Source organism: Mastigoproctus giganteus, chromosome 11 (assembly GCF_048544385.1).
Source record: "Mastigoproctus giganteus isolate SK-2022 chromosome 11, ASM4854438v1, whole genome shotgun sequence".
NCBI classification, from domain to species: Eukaryota; Metazoa; Arthropoda; class Arachnida; order Uropygi; family Thelyphonidae; genus Mastigoproctus; species Mastigoproctus giganteus.
The window spans coordinates 80,621,146-80,634,764 of record NC_143585.1 but is presented as its reverse complement, the minus strand read 5'-3'; the positions used below and the strand labels follow the sequence as shown (position 1 = coordinate 80,634,764).

Here is a 13,619-nt window from a genome sequence, read left to right as displayed (position 1 = left end):
TCAGTCCCGAAGAGTACGTTATATTCTTCACATTTTAAAGTGTACAGTTATTCCTTCTCCCAGCAACAACTTTACCTTCTTATCTGACACTCATGCTAGGAGGAAACTCTGCTGGTGATGGGTGGTTAGTTATAGCAGGGTTTTCTAGAGTTATCCATTTTATCATTTACTTCCCCACTGGTGTGAGAGGACTTCAAGTGCACGATGTCAGTAAGAAACGCACACAGTCCATGCTGTTTAACGGCTTCGGGAAAGCTAGGCGTGGGGGTCCAATAGGAGCAAGGAGTGGAACAGAAAAAGAAATGTGACTGCAAAAGGATGAACACATACAGAGTGGGCACTCGGTAGAATAAGAAGAAATAAAATTGCCAGACAGATAAAATGAGAGGAAGAGAGAGAAGTCGGTGGTGTTATGGGAATAAAGTAATTTCTTATGCTGCATTCGCCTTCCAGGGAATATACAGTACAACATAAAGTCCCACTTAGGCATAATGTAATTTTGAAGACCTCGTATTAAAAACAAATACTGTGTGTATATAGTAGTACATGTATGTATTTGAAATTTATGGACCCTTATAAAAAAATATAAAAAAATAAAGGAACTTGTGCATTTGCCTCGTTGCCAGGTCATAATCGGGAATTCAGGAGACATTATTAGTTTATTAACATAATCATTATTAGTTTTATTTATTAATATTAGTTAATATTAGTTATTAATATTTATTATAAATATATATATTATGTAAATAACTAATATTTTAATATTAAGTTAATATTAGTTTCATTAACTGTTTTTTTACGACATACGAAAGTACTCAATTCGTATGAGGTTAACTGTGAATATAAAAAATTCTTGAAATGACAGCAAAACAAAAAAATAACAAATAAAACTTCAATAAATAAACAGATAATTAAAAACAGGTTAATCGTGAACGTCGCTAAAAGCGAATATCGTATCCGTAGCGGATTGAGATTTCATTTTAATGAGTATGAGATGAAGTTTTGGACACCATATGCATTTTCACCTCAACTCACTTCCAGCCAGTGTTTATGTCGTTAAAAGTGTCAAGAAAACCAGATGCCAATAAAAAAGAAGCTTATGTATTAACAAAATAAATAAATAAATAACACGTCGCCTTCACTCGCCTCATCATCCAAATTTTATAGAAACTTGAAATCCAATCATTATTTAAATTTATATAAACTTCCTATCCCACCCCATCACCAGCAAAGACTGGGTGGAAGATTATTCCAACAATTACTCTTTGGCTGAAGGCAAATTTTCGCACATCATATTATGCAATTATGGTTCCTGAATTTAAATCGATATCCTCTGCATATATCATCTGAAAAAGAATAATGATACCCTCAGTGTTTAGCTTACTCGATCCTTTTAAAGCCTTAAATACCTCAATCAGGTCAGCATACACAATTGCCTGGTTTCCAAACATTGTAACACACAGTATACAGCTCTCTCTCTGTAAAAATATTCTTGTGCACTGATAATCTTGTTTTCCTCTTTGTACCCTTTCCAATAGGCTCATATCCTTCCTAAATGAGGTTTCCAAACCTGTACGCACGCACTATTCAAGATGTGACCTAACCATATCTCGTTCTATTTTATGTACTACAAATTAAATTGTATGAATTATATATTGTTTATTGCACTAAAAGAATGATATATACCTTGCCCATATCTCATTTTAATACAATGGAATAATCGCTTTTTTTTTGTTTCTATCGTGGAAAGATATACCTAGCAACCTGTCTATATTGCTCCCAGAATTACTGGATACAGTTATTACACAGTGTACAATTATTGTTTGATATAAATTTTCTTAAGTTTTATTATTATTATTATTATTATTATCCGAGCCTATGAAGAAAAGTGACTCTTTACAACGCCTACCACTTTAAACATCAGTTTATTATTATTATCAATTTATTTCCAAAGAAATGTCCCTTTACAGCTATGCAGATAGAGGACGAGTTACATACAGAAATTTAAAAATAAATAATGAGAGACAAATGCATTGTGTACACAGTCCAGATACTACACGGTCTTAAACGGCTTCTGGTAAAGATACATAAACATAAAGAGACATAACATAAAAATACATAGAGAGATAACAAAGCGTGGACAGAGCGGCATCTCCAAGAGACTCGCCTGGAGCATGACGAGGGCATACATATCCGCAAGAGTGTAAGATCTGTAGGTTTTGTCCTTGCACAGCTTCTTAATGTCTATGGATAACCTATTGAATATTTGGATGGAGTTAAGTGGAAACATATTGTCCATGGAGGACATGCTACGCAACTTAGATCTGTAGGGGGATGCGTTGGTTTGGTATCTATTTCTATCTGATGGTCTGGGTGAATTCAGTTTTCCGGATAGAAGCTGAGAGAAGGTAACAAGGTTCCTAAAGATGATTTGATACCTCCAAGGAAGCATATTAATATTGGTAACCAGAACAGATTTTGAGACTGTAGGTGTTAAACCGGCGATATTATTTATCCATGTCAGAATCCAGTATCCCAGAGATAAGAACCTGGTTTGGTAAGATGAGGATGCAGAGGACCATATAATTGAGGCATATAAGGGAATTGGGATTATGCATCGAAGAATGGAACTGATGATAAGGTGCGGATTATGAAAGCTGGAAATCTTCTGTTTCACTGCCCATAAAGCCGCATACGTTTTCATTCGAGTGGCATTAAAGTGAGGCAAGAACGTAAAGTCTTTATCCCAGGTGACGCCCAAATCCTTATGTTGGGTGACTTTTTTAAATGGAGTGGTAATTTGCCCCTAATGTCACATTACTCCAATCTGTGCAATAATCGTTCATTTGGGAATGTATCTTACTGAAATCTAGGTAAATGATGTCGTTCTTTGCATCCAATTCTTTTGTGACAACGTCATAATAGTTAGGATAGTCAGCCATGATCTGTTCTTAGAAAACACGTGCTGTGATTCCCTTTTAATTTGATTCTTCTTCAGAGGATCTCGTATTGCATTCTTAACTATTGAATTCATAATTTTCTTTGTCACAGAAGTGAAATTTACTTACAGGTTTATTCTACCTCAAAAATCACTTTTGTGATTTGGAGAGATATTTGCACATCCTCAATCTACATGCACTTCGGCTGAATCAAAGGATGCGCTCATTATTATCTAATATATTTGAAAGTATTAAGATGTCTCATATATACAAGTGTAACATTATAATGATATGTATGAGGTATAAAATCTAACTACGTCCTAACATCTAAGTCCAGCGTAGATATCAGAGATCCAACTACATGTCCCAGTTACACTCATTATTTTGGCACAAGACCTTTAGCATACAAAAACACAAGGTAAGATGAACAACGCGATTCATCATTTCCTGTTCCATTGGCTTTCTAAATTAACCAAGCTTTCTCAATTCTGAAAATTAGCATTTTACTAGCGAAAGGCCCTCTTAATATTCCCGATTATTCTTTTCATCTAATAATCTAATAAGCCATAAGTACAGTCAGGGTTAGAAGCGGCAGCATTCAGGCGCCACTTCACATGAGGACCTTAAATGAACCTTGCCATGTTTGTGTGTGAGGAAGTGGTATTTGCTCAGCGCAAAGAAAAGCTTAAAAGTTTTGAAAATGCTCTGATAAATTACGACCAGGGTTCCAAAATTTCTAGGGTACAAAATAAGAGGAAAAGTCATATAAACACGTGCCCGATTCTGAACGGTCAAAAAAAAAAAAAAAATATATATATATATAAAATAAAACAACTAATAAGCAGACACGCAACTGGTATGAACATTTTAGGGCTGCATCTCTGCCTTCATCGATGGCACAGTAGCTATAATCATCATCATCCCCCACTGGATGACAAAGGCATTAGTTCGAATCCCGTCAATTCCGCGAGGAATTTTTATGGGCCCACACACACATACAGTGTGGCTAAGTTAATTGATCTTAGGATGGGGGGGGGGGTTGTACAGTTTTCTCTCGAAAACTCCTGTTTCTTCTCCAACAAACAAATCGACAGAAGAATATTAGCGGTTGCAGACACAACATACTGACATCTCTCATAGGCTCAGTTTCTTTGGCGCATAATACATACCAAACACTTAAATATTTTTTATTATTTTTGACACTCGAAACTCCACAGCTATTTTTTTTTTTTTAAATTGAAACAGCTATAGCTTCGTAACACTCTCCAGCACATTCAACGAATTATTATGAGCCTTCATATTTTTTACTAATGTAAAAAAAATGAAGATCATAATATTTTAATTATTATTTGACTACTCATATTTCACTTTTGGCTGGATCAGTTGGTGATTCTAAATATCTTTTTTGTTAAGTTTCGAGGTATCCATTTTAGTGGTTCACTTCCTCTTTGTGGTTTTAACGTTTGCCAAACCAAAAGAGGATTGGAGCCTTCAGAAATCTTTTTAGGAGAGTTTGGTCCTTCTTTCCTAATGCACCTTGCGCAACTGTTCGCTCTCAGTTACGAAGAAGTTTCTTTTAGTCTTCTTGATAATCTTACTGATATTTTCCATGTCATATAGGCAGGGCCGCCGCGAGTGGGTAGGCAAGGTAAGCGTCGCTTACGGGCGCCGTTCAAGAGGGCGCCGAAATTTTTTTCGATATTTTCTGTTTGGTTAAACGCTTATCGGCATTAACATTTTGGGCGCCAAATTTTATTTTGCTTACTGGCGGCACATACGAACTCAGCGCTACTGCATATAGGTGCTGAATTAATCCAGCCTATTTCATCTTCAACCTAAGCCCAGGTGACTAGTTGTTGAATGATGAGTCTTTCTTCGTTTCTCCTCAGTAAATCTCGTGCGATGATAATTAAACTTCTACAAGCTTTCTAGTGAATTAGTATCAGATAGGTATGTCTCTTACACTGCCTTCATTCTTTATGTCTGATCCTCATGGAATTTTCCAGTCTATTTTAAGGCCACCACGAAATTCTAAGATGTTGGCAAAATTCTAGTATGGGGGGTGTGGAAATCTTTGACCTACGTTGCAGAGATCGCTGCGCACATGGAAGCTAGACCGATTCAAGATGCCACTGCGCTGGACTATCTTATTACATCCAGTCCATTAGTTGAGCTGGACCAGCGTGTGGATATTTCCAAAAATTATCATTCGTTCCTAAGATGTAATGTTTTCAGCAACGTACAGAATGGCGCTCTAGGTGGTGAAGAACTTTCCTGCAGTCCTATTTAAACTCTACTGCAATCCCAGTAACTTTTTTATATGGCAGGTGGACGATGCAGAACTTCACTGGTCAAAAATCATCAAAAACTAATACATAAGCTGCTATTTGAATATTGTTAATGAATATAATGAACAGATATAAATCTTTTAAAAATCGTTATTTTTCATCTTTTTACTTTTAGTTTCTTAGCAGCTAGACTCTTTATATATAATAAGTTTTAATTCTAGTAAAATATTGAACAACACTGCATTCCAGTAATATTTTTAAAGGCAAAAAATTATCGAGTTTATTGAAACAAGCTGGAAAGAAAACTTTACAGAAAACATTCCAATAACCCAACCATTCAAAGGCCACGAATAAGTTTTGTTTTTAAGATCATATTTTTTCTAAAAATAAATGAGACTAATGATTCAACAAAAAACCGAAACTGCAAGCTGAAGAATACAGTTTAAAGTTCTTTTGAGGTAAGAGGGTCACCTAAATGCGCCAATATTTGATTTTTATCCCAATTGTGGTTTAATATGTATACATTCGGTTCCTGTTGAAATGTATAACTGTAACATCTATTCGCCGAGAAACAATTTTCTTTCTGTATGTCTGTACATAGAAATCTAATTGCAGTTAGCAGCTGTTGTTGTTGTTCTAGTATGGTTTTAGGGGCATCAGCGACTAAGGCCACACTGCTTCGTATATACTGTCTGTAAATTGCATGTGTTCTGTGGTCGATTTTCTGTTTTCTGGACGAAAACGAGAAAAGAACTATGCTACCCTCGCGAGACCGACAAACAGTTGGCAGCCAACATGCCAAAAACATACCAAATAGTGTTTTAATGGATTAGCTTGTGGTCAAAACTGATATGATAAGGCTTGTTTGGCTATTACATTATGCTAACTCCTCTATAAGAACCAACTGGAAATTTAAAAAAAAAATCGATCTGTATTCGTATCACAATTTTTATTGCTCTACAAGAAATTTAATATGTATAAACCTAATTAGATATTGATATAAACAAACTGGTTTTAATTCATTGAATTAAATAAATTCTTATTTAATCAATGAAAAGTTCTATAAAGATTTTCGTTGGATTATTCACAGAAAAAAAAATTTGTTCATATCTCGTCCATCGGATGCAAGGCACTTATTATTTGCAGCTGCTCTTTCACCTTATCTTCTGCACCGAAAAGTACTGATTGCTGTACTGGGTCATTCAAGGTGATTCATTATCGTGCTGGGACATGGAAGACCTATTTGCAAAAAACTGTCAGTGTTCGACTTGGTATTGATGATGTTTTGGCATTACAACCAGCGATCCGAGTGCGACCCACGAAAAGCAGTCCCACACCATGCACAGCCTCCTCCAAACTTCACTATGAATAAGATATACTATGAAGCGTAGGTGTGAAGAATAACTAGCGAACGTCATGACGTTCGTTAGGCATTCTTCACACCTACACGCTTGACCACCTGAAGTGAAGACTGTGTCACGTGAATCCTCACCCCGTAGATTCCGTTTGTTTCACGTTCTAAGAACGGCGAGTTGAGCCGGACATACACGCTCAAACTGATTATGGACATTGGCGTAGCAAGGGTAGGGTCAGAAGATACATTGTATCCCCTGACGCCGAAATCTGGTTTTGTGGCGCATTTTTAGAAAGCAAATGGTGCCTTTTTTTGACTGTATCTGCTGACAAAAAACAATACACTACACCTTACATTCGCAAGTAAGGTGTAGTGTATTGTGTTGGCACTTTTTAGTGGCATGAGTGGTTTTCAGCCACGGATTAAATAAATATTCTTTAGTACTAGTAAGGCTGCATGGCAGGATTATTATGATGGACGGATGTTATGTAGATAAACTTGCATTATATACAATTATAAAGTAAGAACAAAATATACGTAGAAAACTGTTCGGATGAGTTCACTCGTTATCAGTTTATCCTCATGTCCGTACGTTACCAACAGTTTTGATTCATATACAAGGCAGAATCTTCACAATTCAACCTTTATCACTTGAGATCAGGTTTTATTGCCCACCATTTGTGCATCTCCGTTCTCCCATATTTTCACTACATTGGATATAGTGCCATAGTGCTTTTTGTCTGGCAGTATCGGGGGTTCCCCCAACTCTGCGTTTTCACTCTGTGTAGAATACAATACTTTGTATAAGGCCAGAGTGTGTGCTAGTGTGTGTTTTGTGAGGTATTAGGGTGGGTTGTGTTGTTTCTCCGGCCATTTAGCCTGAGGGCCTGTGACGATCCACCAACAACCCCAGTTTCCGTCACCGCCCCGGGGAGGCGGGCAAGAGCAGTAGGAGAGAATAGCTCTGGAGGGGTGAACCCTAGGATAGCCTTGGCTTCCAGGGAGAGCCCAGAAAAAATAAAACTTTTTTGGAAATAGGGGTGATAGACAGACGTAGAATAAAAGGGAGAAGAGAAAAGAGGGGGAGGGGGCTGAAGCAAAGGAGTCCACATGGTCGGAAAGGGGTGGATAGTAAAAGGTTCCCTGAAACAGGAAGCCCATCCTGGTGCAGTGTTGGAAATGAAAGAGGGTGGTGGGGTCAGCCACCAGGCGAAAAAAAAAAGGGGGGGGGGTAGAGGCCACCAAGAGTGGGAGGAAAGGAGATAGGGAAGAGACAACCACCCCAGATGGTAGGAATGGCTATCGGATACCGCAGTCTTCGCGAGATTCAACGTATACCTATTGCACGTAGTAACAAACTGTTGGTTCCTGCCGTTTACTACAACAGGAGCGAGATCCAAATACCTTTGTCAGGGTAGTGGGTAGTGTATGCCGCCGTGTCTATAAATTCCATGTATTCTATGAGCAGGTACTGACTGCTCACATAATACATGGAATTGCAGACTAAAAAATCAAGGAAATCTCGTCCGAAATCGACTAACTCGGTCACGGTACAAAACACAATCATAAAATTTCATTCCGTCCAAACAGGAATCTAAATACGAGCTTTTCCACACAGGGTGGACGTAGCCAAAAAGAAATAAATGTAAACGTAGAGAAAGTAACGATGGAAATCCGTGAGGAAAAATATACTGCGCTAGATGATATTGTGTGTGTGTGTTGTCAATAACATTATTACTTTATTTAATTTGCTCCACATTACATAAAACCACTTCGCTGGCTGGGAACATACATAACCTTACCTTTCCCAATAGGCCTGTTTGTCGACAGCAAAAGTTACTACAAAAAATAACTCGTGCACGTGTTTACAAACACACAAAAGCCGATAGGAAGTTTACTGATAATGGGCGTGTGTGGTACCCATCTGTCGTACATACGTGACTCCTGCTATCTGTTTTAACCTTTGTCAAGAAGCCCGGGTATATTACTACATCAACAACAAGAGGAAATCGAAAAATCAGGTTGCAAAATTTATTTCATATTTATTACTAACCTCTCCGATTTGTTTTTCTTATTCTTTCTCTCTGTCCATACTCCATCCCTATGAGTTCATTATTTAATTATTGATAATTAAATAAATAATAAAATCGACGAAAGGAGATAAAATATCTCAATGTTTGTTATCACCATAGTACCACTGTTCGATGTACAAGTCAAAATTGGTATTCGTAGGGTTACACAAAAACAAGCGCTGATTCACAAGGGATGGATGAGTATGCGCTTTAATAATAAACTTGGGGAACGGGGTGCGCAGCAATCAATGAAGTCTGTCCGTTGTTTAAAAATGTCAGGTAATTTAATTGAAAGAAAGAAAAAAAACTGCGATTGTTAATAACGCTTTCTTTTTTTCTCTCTCTAGTTTGTATATATCTGGCGTCTATGATGTGCCTGCAGAAAGTCACAGGCCCGTGCTATCCTGCTATTGTCCAATTCAACAGCTGTGAAGTTGTTTTCTTTTGTATATGATTATATGTAATTAATAGACAGAACGGAGATGTCTGATAACTAAAATGCACAACAAAACGATTCCAATGTCAGATAACAGATGCTACTATTGGAACATTATGACATATGCAGGTTTAGCACGCAGCCCCCTTCTTTTCCTTCCCCACTACACGAATCTAAAATAAAAGAAACAAAAAAAAAGTAATACCAGGACAAGTGGCCCGCAGCCAGCAGCATTAACATCTGTTTATTGCTTTAATTGTCCCTATACAGGCCTATGCTACGTCGCCCCGTGTCTCGTAATGGCTCTCCGGCCTCTTCCTGCATACAAGCAGTGAGGTGAGGTTAGTCTGTGTACCTTTGAACTCTCTTACTCTTCTTACAAACTGGCTTAACCGGTTCCGGACTAAGAAAGAACCCCTTCTTTCATTCCCCCGTCTCCCTTCCCAAGTAGTCACCTTCCGTATTTCACTATACAAAGAATCGCTAGTTAAAAGCTGTAACAAAAATTCTTTCGAAAACTTGAACAATTCAAATATACAAGCAAACTTCAAGATCATTATAAGCACCAATATTTATAATTGTTACAAAGAATTTCCATTGCTAATCACAGTTGTATTCATTCGTCATTCATCTGAGCTTATGGAAAAAGTATTCAAAATGTGTAGTTTCACAATTATTTCTAACATATGGACACGAATCTGCAATTATTTTCAGCTGCTACGCATATAAGGTAAACATTAGCAATAGCTTACGGTTAAAATCCTTAACTTTTATTTTTTAGTTTCTTTCTTTCTTTTTTTCACTTAACTTATAAGAACGTGATGATTCAATTTCATTAAATGTAGCTTTTAATTTTTTAATCACTAGTTACGTCCTGGCATGTTAAGTGAAAGTTGTCTACAAAGATAAACGCAGTGGAAGAAGCCCTCAGTTGTGCTGAATGTTGATCATATTGTTCAACACGTCGCTTAACGCATCTGTAGTTGTCAGTAGAAAGCAAAGCGCCCCTTTCCTCTTACCCCGTTCTTTCGACCCCCGCACCCACTAATCCGTAGTTGTCCGTTATCTCAATAAACAGAGCGTGAATCCTCCCAGACACACACGCAGTTGCAGAAACAACGAAGGAAGACAAGGGAGACTGTGTGTGAGACAGAGAAGTTGACAAGTCAGCATTATCAAAAGAGCATTAGCTTCAAGAAATAATTATTAGAATTTTTTCGTATTGGTTACGTGAGTGGAAAAAGTATTCTACGTTTATTTGTCGTCCAGTGAAAATTCGTCACGAGACGATAAAGCTAAAGTCTCAATGCATCTGCAGTTCTGGTAATATGAATGTGTTCACAAGTTGGTTTGCCTGGTCGGGAATGAGGGAAAAGAGAAAAGAAGTAAAATTCTGCGAATCGGCTAATTCAGTCCTAAAAGAAAAGCTGATAAACGTTTCTCATATAATTTTTTCGTAATAGGTAGACAAGGCACTATAACCACCAAAAAGTTACGGTGTGTGTGTGTGTGTGAGTGAGAGAGAGAGAGAGATAATCAAATATGCCAACTTGAATATACAGTTCAACCCACCAGTTGTAAAGTAACTACGAAGTTAACAGATAGTGACCAAGTGCTTTACGTCAAGTACTGTGTATAAGTGTAAAATAAATGTAAAACACCAAATTTGACATGGTAGTTTCACGGTGGTAGGTGGCAGATTTATATACATACACACAAAAAAAATTAATAATAAATTTATTATTATTATACAATTCGTCTTACAAATAGACGAATCCAACTGTGCAAACATCCATACAGAACTACTGCAAACATGAAAATAATATACTTGATGTCTCTGAATATAAATACTCTTAAGTTCAACAGATTTATTATTATCGGTTCCACTCTAGTTTTGTTGCTGACACAAATGAGGAAAAACTCACCGGTTCTTGAAGGGTTAATTAACATAATGAAATTTCGTCATGTGTGAAAATGGATGTAAATTTTAACAAGCGACTACTGTGCAGCGTAATCAATAAAGAATCTATGGCCATTGGTATATTCTAACACCAACCAAACGAATCTTCGTTAATAACAATAATACCATAGTTACGGTGCTCATTCGCCCGAATGTTTCGCTGCCAATAAGCTGTCATCCCAAACTTACCAGCGTTGTGACTAGACAAAGAACCGCGATCAGGTCTTTGTTTGGGTTCTCTGATCACGTGACGGTGGTGGCGCTCTGTTTATCTCCCTTCTCGCTGCTTGCGTAACCTTCACATTTACAGAGGGGAAGGGGAACACCAGCGAAGGGTTGGGGAAGAGGGGCGTACAGAGCCAAATGCTACAGCTGGCGGTAGCGTGCCCCACAGGAACATTCTGACAACAAACCCTGTTGAGGGGAGGCCTCGTTCGAGTCTGAAGCATTTGCGTGTAAACGGGGAGATAATACCATAGGGGCTGCAGTAGGCCGATGAAAAAAAAGAAAAAAGAAAAAGTAAGCTATGTGAGAACCGCAGAAAAGACGGGGGATACATCTGGGGAAAGGGAAATGGACGGAACTGGCGGAGGAGTGTAACACATGAGAACGTGTTGCATGTGGGGGGAAGGAATGGGGACCGTAATGATAAGTGTGGCTGGGATGAAGATGGTAAACAGGGGAGCGGGTGGAGGCACTAGACAGAAATGATTGAGGGCTAATCTAACTGCTCCCCTAGACAAAACAAAGCACGCAATTCTTTCTATACTCTACATCCTCTATGGCGTCATCGTTCTGACAGTAGCAGCCCTGTTTGTAGCTTGCCGAGTATATCCCCGGACTGCACTTCCATCTCGGTAGTGTAGGGATCAAAGTGAACCTACAGACAGAAATACTTGGGTCTCCCATCAGACTCCTGATACGGTCACGTTGTAGACAAAACACATTTCCTGTCACTCGTTTTATTGCGGGTTATCTGCTCTGGCAGAGGAAGAAAATAAATCACTGAAAAGGACATTGGAAGACACAGGAATAATAAAAAATAATAATGTTTCTTTAAAGTTTTAAAAGAAATTTCAGGGCAGTAGTCCATCATAATGAAGTTTTCATCATCTATCCGTTTTTTTTTTTTTTTAGTTCTTCCTTATAAAATTCGAAAATTTATGTAATTCACTGGCAAATATGCAAGTGTGAGTTCCTTTGGAGTTGCGCCTTCTCCATTTTTCAGAGATGAGAATAACATAATATCTGATGTTGAAGAAAATTATCATAGTTACAATCAAATCAAATTCGACTATTTCTCGAATCTTCCATTAAGGTCCATAAAAAAAATACAGGTAATTTCTTTTTGCAGAAATTTTTCGGTTAACGTATTTTTATCTTTCAGTAGTTGAGTTTGGTTGTTTAGAGTAAGCTACCATGTGGCTACGGCCATGCAGCATCAATATACTATGTATATAAATTGCTTGTAGTCTTCGGTCGGTTTTCTGGTTAAAAAATTACAGGGTTTGGGCACAGGAAAACCATGTAATTCTTAATAGGCACACTCAGAGGTCTGAGGAGCATGCCTAGGTGCGATCCTGTGGAGAGAACACAAATTTTTATAAGATTTTTTCACACCTTGGTCGAATTAACTCGTTATACTAACACTTCATGGTCTCAGTTACCTGGGCATGAATTCACAACAACCCAACCTATGGTATCCACTGACTGAGAATTATTGTATTACCCATATAGATACACTCTATATTCAATAAAGATTATACTGCAGTAACAGAACAATGGGTAATTTATAATAATTATAACATGACGAACTTTTAATAAACACTGCCATTACGATGTTTTAATAACAGTAACAATAAGTCATTAATACAGAATCGTTTAGCTATGAAATTGTATTAAGAATTAAGAAAAATACAAACCAGCAAAGAAATTTTTTCACGTTAACACAATTAATTTCTTTTGCTCAGAGAATTTTTATCTTAAACTTGTTTCAGAACAGAACACGACATATTTACCCTTATGGTAAAAATGGAGTATATTGCAGAGGTTCTTGTTAAACAGGAATTCAATATTACATGTTCCTGCGTACATGACAACCGTAAATGTTCACAATTCGCCAGTACTGTTTACTCAAAAGAATTAGTGCAAGCCTAATCTGAAAACACCATTACAAGTTATGTAGTGTTGTACTTAGGATAAATGAGTGCTGAGATTTTTCTGCTATTGCAACGGGACGTGGTACGTATAAGCAGGTAGTTGAATGAAGTTTGCTAAGCTTTGATGGTCCACTGTAATTTTCGTTTAGTTCATTCACTCTCCTGAATATCTGTGTGTATATATATATATATATTTTTTTTTTTTTTTTTTTTTTTACAGTTCATTATCCCATTTTCAAGTAAGAATTGCTTATAATTTTAATCCAACACCCTCTCCTTCTATCCCGTTTTTTTTTTTTTTTTTTCCCTGATTTAATTACTTCTTTACGTAAATCAAAACATAGATGAATAAGTTTATTATTATTTCTTCCTGAAGAGGAGGAAAGCAGAAACTTATCCATCCTCTGATGG

The 13,619-nt window shown here is 37.3% G+C and overlaps 1 protein-coding gene across 3 annotated transcripts in view; it reads right to left on the bottom strand.

Annotated features, from left to right (window-relative positions):
• The window catches only part of LOC150078186 (kelch-like protein 10), a 252,986-nt gene that overhangs the window by 109,186 nt on the left and 130,181 nt on the right, over positions 1-13,619 (bottom strand). For 2 of the 3 annotated variants that reach the window (XM_090385276.1, XM_090385273.1), the window contains exon 1: positions 11,015-11,203. The exons of the other annotated variant lie outside the window; for it this stretch is intronic. The gene's annotated coding sequence lies outside the window, so the exon portion shown is untranslated. Of the gene's footprint in view, positions 1-11,014; positions 11,204-13,619 lie in introns of those variants that run through there. 3 annotated transcript variants of the gene reach the window in all.